We start from the raw sequence: 13,254 nt of genomic DNA, 5'->3' as shown, positions 1-13,254 counted from the left end.
GTTTTGTTCTGACCTGCTTGGATTGTACTGGGAATAGAGGGAGAATAAGGCTGAAAGATTTAACATTCTCGAGGCAGCTCAGTGCTCCATGTACTGGCACTGATGTATGCTCTGTATTGTCAGGAGTTTGATCAAACTTTGATTGGCAGCTGGTTTTGTACACTCAGTGATATCTGTTCACTTTTACTGCTGTGTAGCAGTTGGCAACCTGGAACATTATGCATACAATATGCTATGATCTCTAATTCACTGCCTGATGGTACGTTGAAATAGACTCAAAGAACTAAGAGGCCTTTGCATCCTAGAGATGAGAAAACTGAATGTCACAGGCTAAAGCTCATGTCTAGAAAAATTAAAGGAACAGAAAATAGTATTTTTAAGTAACTTAAACATGTCTCACTATATGGATATATAATGGTGTGTAATTTTCTCCAGCAGAGTACCTATTTCCTGTATGCTGTTTATTTAAAAGGATATTATATGGAATGCATATGGACTGTATCTTTTGAAAAGTGTTGTTCTAGTTGTGAAGGTTAATCCACTTTTGCTAAAAAAAATAATTATATGTATAATAGCAACATGTGTTATTTTTTAGTTTAACTTTTTTATTATTATTATTTCCAGTCAGTAGTGTTAACAGTAAAAGAAACATACATAGATTATTATGCCGTATCAAGCTAAGTATTCGTGAGTAGTTTTTTTTTTTTAATAAAGGAATTAGATGCAAAACACAGTGAGAACTATGATCTACATCCTTTTTATTTTTTAGTGATCACAACATATTAACGTTGTGCTGAGAGGACACTGTTACAGGGACAGGAAAAAGGAAAGAGCTTTGGATAGTGGAACCCACTGAGGGTAGATCCCCATCTCATAAGGTGAGGTGTTTTCCATTTGGGATACACAAGGTGTTTTGTTGTTCGTTGGTGGATGAACTACCTGAAGACTTCTTGCAAATAATCTTATTCCACGTGTGTTGGCAAGAGAATTGAATTCACTGATTTCTCTTACGAAGGACTTGCACATAATAAGATTTCTTTTAGACTGTTTCACAGTTGTCATATGTACTATATATTTTTGTATATCTTCTATCACTGTTGTAATTCTCTGATTACTGTTGCACATAATGTATACATTTGTTTAGCTGTTTAGCTGTTTTGTATGTATTTATTTATTTATTGATGGTGTTTAAATTGTAGCGCTGCACTTTTTCCCCCCCGTAAAATTGTTAGAAAAATCCGCATATAGAAAGTGTAGTGGTAAAAAGGGCAATTGTGGGTTTAACCAATATTTTTTTCATATTAGATCTTCATGATCAATGTAATGGGTATGTGGCAGGGGTGTGTCCCTTCTCTACATACTTTGTACTAAATGGTGTAGATTTCTCATCTCTGAATCTTGGGAAGTGTGTATATGTAAAATGTTTGATATTCCAAAAAATGTGTCATTCTGGCCAGCCACTTTTGTGATTCATATTCTTTTGCCGGACTGCGGAGCAGAGGGGTGGCACCACTTTCTCAATTAAGAATAAGGAATACAGTAGTGTCACCTCGCCTTCTCAGCACATGTGCATGCAGCAGACCCAGATTAGCTGCCCATCCTGAGTACTGCTGTGCAGGGTATAAAAGAAAGCTAATACCAAGACAGGTATTCAGGTAGTAATGCTAGCTCTGCTTGGAAAAAATAAATTTCAACATTTTTGTACCTGCTTGGTGTTCATCTTGTAACACCTTCATCATATATATTTTAGTAGCAATAAAAGTGATTGTGTCCCTGTTTTGTCCCTGCACTACCTACATCATATTATTCATATACACATGATGGGTTTGTGTGTGTGTATACTATGTGTGTATATATATATACATATATATATACACACATATATATATATATATATATAAAATTTCAACTGTGTATTTAGCTGTTTGGCTTTATTGCATTACAGGATCTTGCTGTATTTCCAGCCTTGTCGGTTCCTGTACTGAAGCTAGTGATCAATTGATCCTGTAATTGATCATAGCAAGTCGTGCTATGTGGAAGAGTATAACCAAATACAATTGCATAACCACAATTTCTAAGCTTCTATCTTTCTGCTGTCTGCTGGTTCTCTTGAGTATTGAAGACCATTTCTTCTGTCCTATTATTTCTTATTTGAAGGAACACAAAAGATTTTTTGTAAATAATTGATCCTGATAAAAAGAGTTGTTTTCTTTTTATGAAGAAAACACAAAGCAAGTTAATAACCTCATGGCTTGGCTTATCTCACTGTTGCCCTGGTCCAGGGATGACAAGGAGGCCATGCGTTGATGAGGAGGCTCTGCCAGGCTTTGCTGACAGGATACAAAAGATCAAACACTGTATTGGGAGATTCTTTAATAATTGTGTATTTCTCTGGCTTTCTGTGCCTTCCGGTAACTTTTTTTCTTCACTTCAAAGTGCCGGTCCTGGCTACAATCTGACAGGCTTATACTATCGTCTACCTGATCAGATCAACATCAAAAAAATAATACAGGTGAAGTCCAATTTATAAGTGAGAAAAGGAACAGTCTGAACTTTAATATAAAAAGAGAAAAAAAGAATCCCTTTTAATTAAGAAATGGAATTCTAGATGAAATGACTGCTCTTATATGACTGTGACTGGGCCAGTGAAGGACAATAAGGATCACGATAGGCTCACATATGAAAGACTTTAAATCCACCCTGTGATGTTACAAACTTAAAAATAATTATTCTGAAGCGCTTACTTTTCTTTAAAGGGAAATTCAGCGTTAAAAAAGGAAAATATTATTGTACAGGATTTATATAGTGCCAGCAGTTTGCACAGTGCTTTACAACATATGGGGAGACAGTACAATTGCAATACAATACCATACAAAAGGATTAGAAGGACCCTTCTCGTGAGAACTTACAATCTACAAAGAGCGGCAAGTGATACAGAAGGCAAAATCTCTGAGGGATGGGCTGATTGAAAGAGTAGATGTACCGTTTTTAGGAGGAGGAGGGATAGGCTTCCCTGAAGAAGTGAGTTTTCAGGGATTGCCTAAAGGCAGATAGATTAGGAGATAGCCGGATAGGTTGTAGTAGGGAGTTCCAGAAGATGGGAAAGGCTCTGGAGAAGTCCTGGAGGCGAGCCTAGGACGAGATGATGATGGAGCTAGACAGCAGGAGGTCTTGGGAGGAGCATAGAGGACGGTTTGGGTGATATATTGAGATGAGGTTGGAGATATAGCAGGGGGCAGAGTTGTGGATGGCTTTGTATGTTATTGTTATTTTGCATTTTATGCGTTGCACTATTGAAAACCAGTGGAGGGATTGGCAGAGAGGGGTGGTGGCCACTGAGTGGTTGGGGAGGTGGTGGGTTTGACAGCAGCATTCATGGTAGACTGAAGTGGTGTTTATAAATGAAGTTTCCATTTAATCTGCAGCCAGGTAAGAATTTGCAAAACTGGCAAAAATTTAAATATATCCATGGCAACAAAGTAAAGGGTGCATTCTGTACGCTGTCTGAATGCATGGCCTACCAGAAAGATCCTCAACATGTGATGGCTGGCTGCTTTTTTAAGATGATTTCCTTTTGAAATTGATGATGTGATAAGAAGACCCTCCCACTGAGGAAGGAGGAAGTGACTGCTTAAAGAGTAGGTGTAGATTAGTTTGATGGGAGATTGCTTGGGAGGGGGATTTTGCTTTGTATGTTACATACTCCTGACCTCTGAACTCTGTGTATTACATACTCCTGACCTCTGTACTCTGTATATTACATATTCTTGACCACTGCACTGTATGTTGCATACTCCATGCCCCTGTTCTGCTAATCATTGGTCCTCCTAACAGCTATGAGTAACACTTGTTACTGTGCTTGGTTTTCATCCTGAGGATAATCCTGTACCAAAGTATGATAAAGAGAAGTTTGTAGAAGAATATACATGTGAAAATGGAAAGGGCAGATAGTTAAAACTAGGGATGCACCAATACTAGTATCAGTATCGGTGCCGATACCAATTATTTGGGTGAGTATGAGTACTCGCCCAAATGCTCCCAATGCTTATACCAATACCGGAAATTCTGGTATCAGGAAGCCGGGTGGTGAGTCAATACACGCCGCCCGGCTTCCTGAATGGCTGGGAAGCCGGCTTCATGCTCCCTCGTCAACAGGGAGCATGGAGCTGCCTTATCGGCCAATCAGGAAGCCGGGCAGTGAGTCACTACTTGCCTCCTGGCTTCCCAATTGGCCATAAAGCTGGCTCCATGCTTCCTCGTCACCTGGTGACAAGGGCATCAAACCGGCTAATTAGGAAGCCAGACAGGAAGTCATTACACGCCGCCCGGCTACCTTAATTTGGCGAGTACTGAAATAAAATATAGGTACTCGTATCCAATATCGAAAAACCAGTATCGGGTATCAGTGCATCCCTACTTAAAACCTGCATGAAAGTCTCAAGGATTGGAATACAAACATGGATTTGTAACATATAACATGTGAATGATTTGCACAGAAAAGAAAAGGAAACTTAAAGTGTAAGTATAGCCAAAACTGTTTTTTTTGTTTTGGATAGAGTAGAGAAGAATAGAAACCTGTGTCAATTTTCTATCATGGTCTGTTTCCTTGCTAGGTACATTCACCCTCTCTATTTGTCCTGGTGACTATCAATAGAAAGTGATGGCAAATCCAAAAATTTACAGTTGTCACCAGAACATGAGGTAAGGGGAAATCTTCCAATGGGAACACTCGTTCCAGTAAAACCCTCTCACTTTGTAGTTAAATCCTTCTGATCCACATACTTGTTAGATGTCACAGACAAACAGTATCTGTGTTATCTGCATGTTGGGAGGGGGTGTGGGCCCTAAAAAGAGCCGAGATGCAGAGTCTCAGCATATGCCACCAAGTCTTTGACAGAACACCCTGCAAGGAGTGATGGCATTTCCTAGTGGGTGTATCAGATGGTGGCCCCCCAAGAACACCTGTGCGGGACCTCCCAGGCCTGTACAGCAACAAGGTATGAGACACCATATGGTGGTAGAACCACAAGTAGCAGATCAGCTTTGCTGTTGATCTGTGACATCAGAACAGTGACTCAGAATGTACTGAAATCAGGGGATCAGCATAATAGCCTGGTAATTAGTGTTTTGAGAAGGTCAGCGATTACAGCCCCCATATTTCTCTGATGACAGTTTGGCTGCAGACAAAGCAACCATTAAGAGGACAGAAATTTTAAAGAAGAACTCTGGGAAAATCAAAAACCTACCCTTGCAGTGAGGCTACCCCATGCACTGCAAGTGTGAAGTGCTCATTTTGTCTAGGGGCCTCAAATAAAACAGTTTTACTCATCTGATTCTCGGTCCCCTATCAGTCAACTGATAAATCCCACCCCCTCCACTCCCGCTATGGAATGTCACTCAGGGTCCTCACGTCTAATACAGGTCAATGGACCTTCATAAGACATGATGACATCAGCATTTCTTAGACAGCTGGAGCCCAGAGGTGTAGAGACTTTGAGTGACCGATCTAGCAGCCCAGAGGGAGTGGCCACACTGCAAAGGTAAGTTTTTAATCTTCCCGGAGTTCTTCTTTCTAGGAAAAATAGAAGCCACTTCACTATGTTTGCCTTTTAGGACTTCTGTAGATAGGCACTGTTGCCTAACACTGCTTTATGCATTCAAACAATGCTGCTCAAATGCATGTGTTCAAACACAAAATGCAGTAAAAGCTGCACTTGATCTGGTTTGCTTACAAACACATCTCAATAGAACTTGCTCTGTCTCAAGAAATGCAAAGCAAAGCATTTCAAACATAGCCTCACCACTGTCATCCACACTATACCAAGTCACAGGAAAAGGATTAGAAGAGAAGCACTGTAAGTAAGCATTTAAACATGATCTCCTAAAGCCTGGTGTATTCACTAAGGGTCCATAAGTCATATAACACATGTAGCCCTGGCTGGAGGCCCTTTTAAGCCTCTTAGCAGAATATTGCAACCTTGCTGCAACTCATTTCGTTCTACCTGCTGGTAATTGATGGAGCTCAGGGAGAGGAAAAGGAACAGGAGGACTTTGAATAGCAACTTTGGGTGGCCCAGGAAGTTAACCTGGCCTCAGGAGTCAGAGAAGAACGTGATTGCCTGGACTGAGCCAGAGAGACAGATCTACGGGGAGCTAGTAAAGAGAGCCCGTGGAAAAACACTAGTCAGTTATGCAGTGGTCAGAGGGCCAGAGCTGGAGCTGAGGTATGCAGTGTCTTGAAAAGGAATAGACGTGCAGGACTCCAGGACCCAAGCCTAAAGGAAGGATTGAGAGGAAGACCGTGTGCCATGTGGGTTGCCTATTGCCAAACTCCACTCCACCTGCACGCCAGCATCACAGAGGCCATCCAGGACATTGGGGCCTCCTTTTCAACCACCTCAAGCTTGTCTGAAGGAACAGTCATCTGAGGCCAGACTGCATCCATTAGAGTGCAGGACATTAGAGTGGTGAGTGGCCTTTGGCTTCCCTGCCTGTGAGATAAACTGTGCATAGCTTGGTCACAGATATACCACTGCATCAGTAAGCCAAAAAAAAGAATTACGGTGTCCTATACCCTCTGGAGAGTTTTATGTAGTAATATATGGAGAATTTACTTTGGCCAGTGACAACGTCTTGGATGTCAACGTTGTGCTGTGCTCGAGATCTCCCATACCTAGATAAGAGTAAAGTTTCCAAGGCTGAGCAAAGTCTGCCTCAGGTCAACCAAAATAAAAATAAAAATCTGGTAGAGTTGTCCTTTTCACATTTTTCAAGAACCACAATTTTTATTAGTCAGTAAAACTTAGTTATATATACTGGGGGGAATTTATCAGAAACTGGAGCAGACAAAAACTGGAGCAGCTGTGCATGGCCACCAATCGGCTTCTCTCTTCAGTTTGTTTAGTTAAGATTTGGAAGTGAGAGAAGCTGATTGGTTGCCATGCACAGCTGCTACAGATTTTGTCTGCTCCAGTTTTGATAAATTTACCTTACTGTATATATATATATCTATATATCTATATATATCTATATATCTATATAGTAGCGCACACATAGGGGTTGGCTTTGATGAGTTTGCAGTTACAGTTCCTACCTGATTATATAGATATATAGATATATAGATATATTTTTACAATTACTTGTCACCTTGATGTGTCAGGTTGCAGATATCCATAGATCCTCAGTATCTATCTGCAGAATGGAGAAAAACAATTCTTATTTTTAAGGCAGTTTTTACCTGCATTTGAACCCGTTTTTACTTCCCTTCATGCTAACAAAGATAAAAGAAAAAAAACAGAAAAGCAGCAAGGATAAAAGTCTAAAGGGAATTCAAAACAAAATGTTTTTAGTTAGTCATCACACGAAGGAGCTTAGCGCATACTTCTCATCATTAAGAAGAGGTGAAAATTTACTTTTTTTCTTAGACACTTACAGAATATTAGAGGCATCATTAAAATGGATCTTGAAAGCCATGCTGAGTATTTTATTGCACTACAGGCAGTGTCACATATTAACAAGAAACGTTTTTAGACTAAAGTTTTTTGTTTTTTTTATTTGACTTTGTTACGCTAACTTGATAGTTACTGTAGTCAGGTTGAAAAAAGATACATGTCCATTGAGTTCAACCTATAGAGATATGAAAAGAAATTGATTATGATAGATAGATTATGTTATGTCAGGCTACACACAGCGCCTTAGGTCATGTTATGTCAAGATTGTTTTATGCCAGAACATACACAGTGTCTTGGATTATGTTATGTCAGGATTTACACAGTGCCTTGGATTATGTGATATCAGGAAATTTTTACACAATGGCTAATCATAGGTGTAGGCTCCACTCTTCTTCATTCAAATATCTACATTATATGGTTTTGCTTTAAAGGCAAAGTCCACCTATTTAAAATGCAGACCTTCATAAAAGAAAAACATGTGCTTGTATTATTTTTTTGCCGTCAGTAGAGCATTGCAACCACGATCAGGGTCATCACGGGTTTAATGCTCTGACTCCTGTAAATTCGTCCTCCTGTCCATGTCCATACCGAGGCACGAAAGTAAGAATAAATGGACTACAAGTGCAGTGGACTCCAACACATTGTACTCTATTGAGAAGTAGTTTCTCAATTCACAGTTCCTGTCAAACGATTTGTAAATGGATGACGAAGCTGTCTGGGCAGAGCCATGCACAACTGCGTCACCTTCAAAAAAAATCATAGCAGCCTGCGGGGGAGAAGAACCCTTTAATTCAGGTAAATTGATGATATTGCAATGTGACCATATTTCATGTTACACCCCAAATATGGATGTAGAATGAAACATGGCCCGAAAGGCAAACCTAGCCTTTAATCCCTTTAATCATATAATAATATTCAATAATTTTTAAATTTTTTCCTGGACTACTGTAAGTTGATGATAAAAGACACATTCAGCTACTTGATAATAGACAGAAATGGACTCAACTCTTACACATTCTGCTAATGGAACTTCAGTGCCAGATGAGGATTACACCTCAGCCTTAAAGGAGAACTATGAGGTGAGTGATTTTCACTCAACCTCATAGTTCGAGCCGATGTGTGACAATGAAACTGTCACAGGTCGGCTCAATAGATCCGGAAGTGAGCGAACACATACCGTCGCTCGCTCACTTCTCGATCATATCCCTGCAGAGAGCCGTGACTGTCACTCACCACTCCCCGCAGGGATTCCCCCCTCCGATCCTCCAGCGCTGACTGGCGGAACAAACGGGGAGGGGACGGGTACAGCTGGCTCTGCCTCTAGATAGGCAGAGCCAGCTGTCACTCACGCAGCTGGGTGGATCTCGACAGTAATGTCGGGATCCGCCCCAGCTGCGGCGGTCTCAGTATACCGCGAGCTGTAGCTAGTTTATGTCCTCAAGTGACCCTTAGGAGAACTATGGGGAAAAACACTTACCCCATAGTTCTCCTTTAAATTCAAGAGTCCATGGTAACAAACTTACATTTATTCACTGTTTTTATGCCATTTTGGAAATAAATTGATACTACTGGAATGAGTGCCGATTTACAATGGACATTCAGCTACTTATTCTAGCTGCATAAAAATATAAATTCAATTATGTATTAATGAATGAAGAGCTGCAATAGTTTGTGTATTTTAAGTTTGCTTTCTGAACAATTTGTTATGTTAGGACTTGCAGTTATCTTTTTTTTTTTAATCCTGTTTTATATTTCTGAACTTACACATCCCTGTTTTTATGTACATATGGTTCTGATGGCGCAATATAATTAAGGCTTCTCTGTATCTCTTCATCTGTCACTCCTGACATGGAACATTACACTGTGTATTTCACAAAAACAGCACTCGGACACATATTGATTTATTGAATAGGGTAAGACAGTGGAATGTATTACTATTGATACACTCTCAAAGGAGGTGAACTTGTCATACAGCCTTTGGTTCTCTATAACTATGGGAGGTGATTGACCTTTAGAGGGGAAGGTAAAAACATCCACTTAGATTTTCAGAAATGCATCTGTTGGTGGGCTCCATGGAGAAAAGACATATTAACCATGTCTATGAAAGAATTCAAGGAATGCCTATATGGGTACATCCAAAAACATTATTACTGGGCACAGATACTTCTCTATATGTCCCACTATTCTCCACACATGCTAAGTACATGTATGAATGACTAGCCGATTAAAGAGAGCAAATTATGAATAGGCTTATGCATTAATTGAATTTAAAAACTTTTTTATATGATTCTGAGATTCAACATGTGCAGGCTGAGTTAGAAAGTATGGCCATTTTTTTTAACCTTTTTTGCTTATGTTTGCAAGGACAACTCCAGATCTGTGTGTCAGACTTGAGAAGCTCCTTGACATTTTCCAGTTTTTGTAATGTCTAGCACTTTCCCAGCTCATGAGTTTGCATAGCATTATACAAAAAGTCACACAATATTCTAATATTTTGTTGGACCACCTATAGCTTTGATTACGGCACGCATTCGCCGTGTCATCAAATTTGTTTAACAGGAGCTGCTGCTGTAAGTTAGGGGACCTCACGGCAGCCTTGTGGGGAGCTCGCAGCACCCGTTTACAGTGTAGGTCCTGCCGCACATCTCCTCTTTCCCGCTGCCTGCACAGCCCTGGTGAGACCTGCACCCACACAGCCCTGGAGGGACCTGCACCTGCCCACAAAGCCCTAGTTAGACCCGCAAGCAGACCTAGTGGGTGAGACCTGTACCGACCCGCACGCAGCCCTGATGAGACCCACATCGACCTGCACGCAGCTTTGGTAAGACCTTGCATTCAGCCCTGGTGAGACCCACACGCAGCTCTGGTGAGACCCTGCATGCAGCCCTTTGAGACCCTGCACACAGCCCTGGTGAGCAAAACAGAGTATGTAACTACATATTATTCTGCATTGCTGGATAATGCATTGCTGGGATTTGTAGTGCCCTATAGCTGGTGGTATTCTGCATTGCTATAGAATGTAATGCTGGGATTTGTAGTCCTTCTATAGCGTGGAGCCAGTGGCAGAACTACCAGGGTTGCAGCTATTGCAGCTGCGTCCAGGCCCTAGCGCTCCACCGCTCTCCTAAAATCATTAGTTTGTATGGTTTTAGAAACATTGTCACATGGCACTATAAAAAGGTATCGGTAATTGGTATCGGTAAATACTTGAGGAAAAGTATCAATACTTGTACTCGGTCTTGAAAAAATGGTATTGTGCATCCCTAGTCACAACATTTATCACCAAGATCTTATAGTGATGATGGGAGAGAATCTTCTGCAGCACATTTTAAATATTCACAATGGGGTTAACCTCCCTGGCGGTATAATTATTTTATTTTTTTCTATCTTTTTATTTTTAACTTTTAAAATTCCCGCCGGTTCCGCCCCCCTGCAACGCGGACGCTCGCAAGGGACAGAACCCGGAAGACGGATGCTGGCATCGGCCGGAGGACACAGCGGAGATCGTGGACAAGGTAAGAGACGCTATGCCGTAATCCCAAGTGTATCTCGGGGGTTACCGCTTATGGTACTGCAAATTAACCCCGAGCCACACTGGGGAATACCGCCAAGGAGGTGAAGGTCTGGTCTCTGTGGTGGCCAATCCATGTGTGAAAAAGATGTCTCATGCTCCCTCTAACCACTCTTTCACAATCTGAGCCCGATGAATACTGACATTGTCATCTTGGAATATGCCCAATGGGCCATCAGGGAAGGAAAAATTCATAGATGGAAAACCTGGTCATTCAGTATATTCACATAGGCAGCTGACCTCACTTTTTAGGTACATAACCTTGCTGAACCTAGACCTATTATCCAATGGATAGATCTTACCTATCTACTTAGCTAAATCCAGGTGGTGACTTTTTTGAACAGGCAGTGTAGTGTAAAAGTATCACATAGCTGTGAGGAACGTAACAATCTTAGGGCTCTGTTTTTATTATTAGCATGGCAGTAACTGTTTCACCTCAGTGAGCCTTCTCAGGTCTGATGCTCAGCTTCAAAATCATCCTTGAAAAAGTAAGGGGTTCATTTATAAAAGTTCTGCACGGCTTATAGCCAGGCGGATACCGTTCACACATCATTAGTGCCCCTAGATGGTGCTGACGAGTATAGGAATTCCTATACTCGTCAGCTCCATCTAGGGGCTCTGCTGCTGTGAAAACATTTATGAATGTAAAGCAAAGTAAGCAAATGTAAACCTTCCAAAAGTTAAACTGCATAATTATAATAGTGACACTAAAGACAGGAGTTAAATCTTAAAAATGCATTTACTTACGTACCTTAACTATAAATACAAATGTAACTTATTTGTGTACCACTCGGCTGTAGATCATAAATAGCTCATAAATCATACCCATAAACACTGGATAACCAATAATCCTAGTATTTAACATGCAAGCACTATAAATCAAATAGAATTGACTATCTTACAGTGACACTAAACTCAGGAGTTAAATCTTGAAAATGCATTCAAGTACCTTAACTGTTAACAATATTGGACCTTATTTGTGTATCACTCGGCTGTAGATCCTCAAATCATCTCTGAATTGGTGCTGACACTGTCCTTCCTTCTGGAGGGTGGCTACTTTTGTTCCCCATGGTACCTGTGTGTGTTGTAAAGTAGCCACTACTCCCAGCTCTCTCCTGTGATGGACTACAATCTCAATACAAATTAGTAAACTAAACGTGTCTAAATCAGCCCTAGCATGTGTGTGCATTTATGTATTGGGACAATAGGTTGTAAGCTCCTTGAGGGCAGGGACTAATTGACAAATTTGATTGCATCATAGATAATTTAAAGTGCCATATGATCCACCTCCAACTACTAATGACCAGCTACATCAATGTGCTCATGATTGTATCAGTTTAAACCACACATGGTATTACAAAGAGAGAAAGAAAGATATTTCAACTTTCTTTGTAACACCATGTTTGGTTAAAATTGATACAATTATGAGAACATTGATGTAGCTGGTCTTTGGTAGTTCAAGGTGAATCATATGGAACTTTATCTGATGTATGATGCAATCAAATTTGTCAAAGAGCTTTCTTATTAAAGCTTTCTTATTAATCATAAGGATCTTATGTGATTTTACCTGGTCTCAATAAAAAAAAAAAAAAATTACAACTACTTGCACTCTGGAACCATTACAGTCTGGCCTTCAATTCTGGAAAGAGACTTTGTACAATTACAAATGTTGCACCTTGGATATCCATGAATTGATTACATCTTAGAATATACCTGTATAAGTAGCCTCTTGTCAGTCTTAGCTGTTTATTTCAGTATTTATTATAGCTTCGGTTTAGATGAAATGCAGCAGATGCCTCCCTCTGTACCCTGGGTACTCCATAACAAAGATGTAATCCTATATAGTAGACAAAATTATATAAATTGAAATTCAGATGTTATTTACTCTGTGAATCGGTAAACAGGAACAAACCAATTATGCTATGTACATAGGCTGCAGGTAGAGTGGAAGGAGACAAGTGACTGACCTCAGTATGGGAGGCAGCAACGGCAGTATGCTGGGAACAGTGCTGGAAATACATAGTGTAATAGTAATGAGGTTTTTAGTATATCAATATTAACAATGAAATTCTCTCTCCCCTCATCTTGAGAAAATGCAGCCTTCAATTCAGTTCTATTGACCTCAGGTTCCCCTAATTTTGCCAAGCATCTCAGCATTCCAAAAAACAGATATCTGCTAATCTGGCTTGTGATCTGTATAGTCCTCAGCCCTAATTACCTAAGTGAGATATC

The sequence above is a fragment of the Nanorana parkeri genome, unplaced genomic scaffold (genome assembly GCF_000935625.1).
Source record: "Nanorana parkeri isolate BGI_ZX_2015 unplaced genomic scaffold, ASM93562v1 scaffold365, whole genome shotgun sequence".
In the NCBI taxonomy this organism is placed as follows: Eukaryota; Metazoa; Chordata; class Amphibia; order Anura; family Dicroglossidae; genus Nanorana; species Nanorana parkeri.
Note: the sequence above shows the minus strand (reverse complement) of the source record.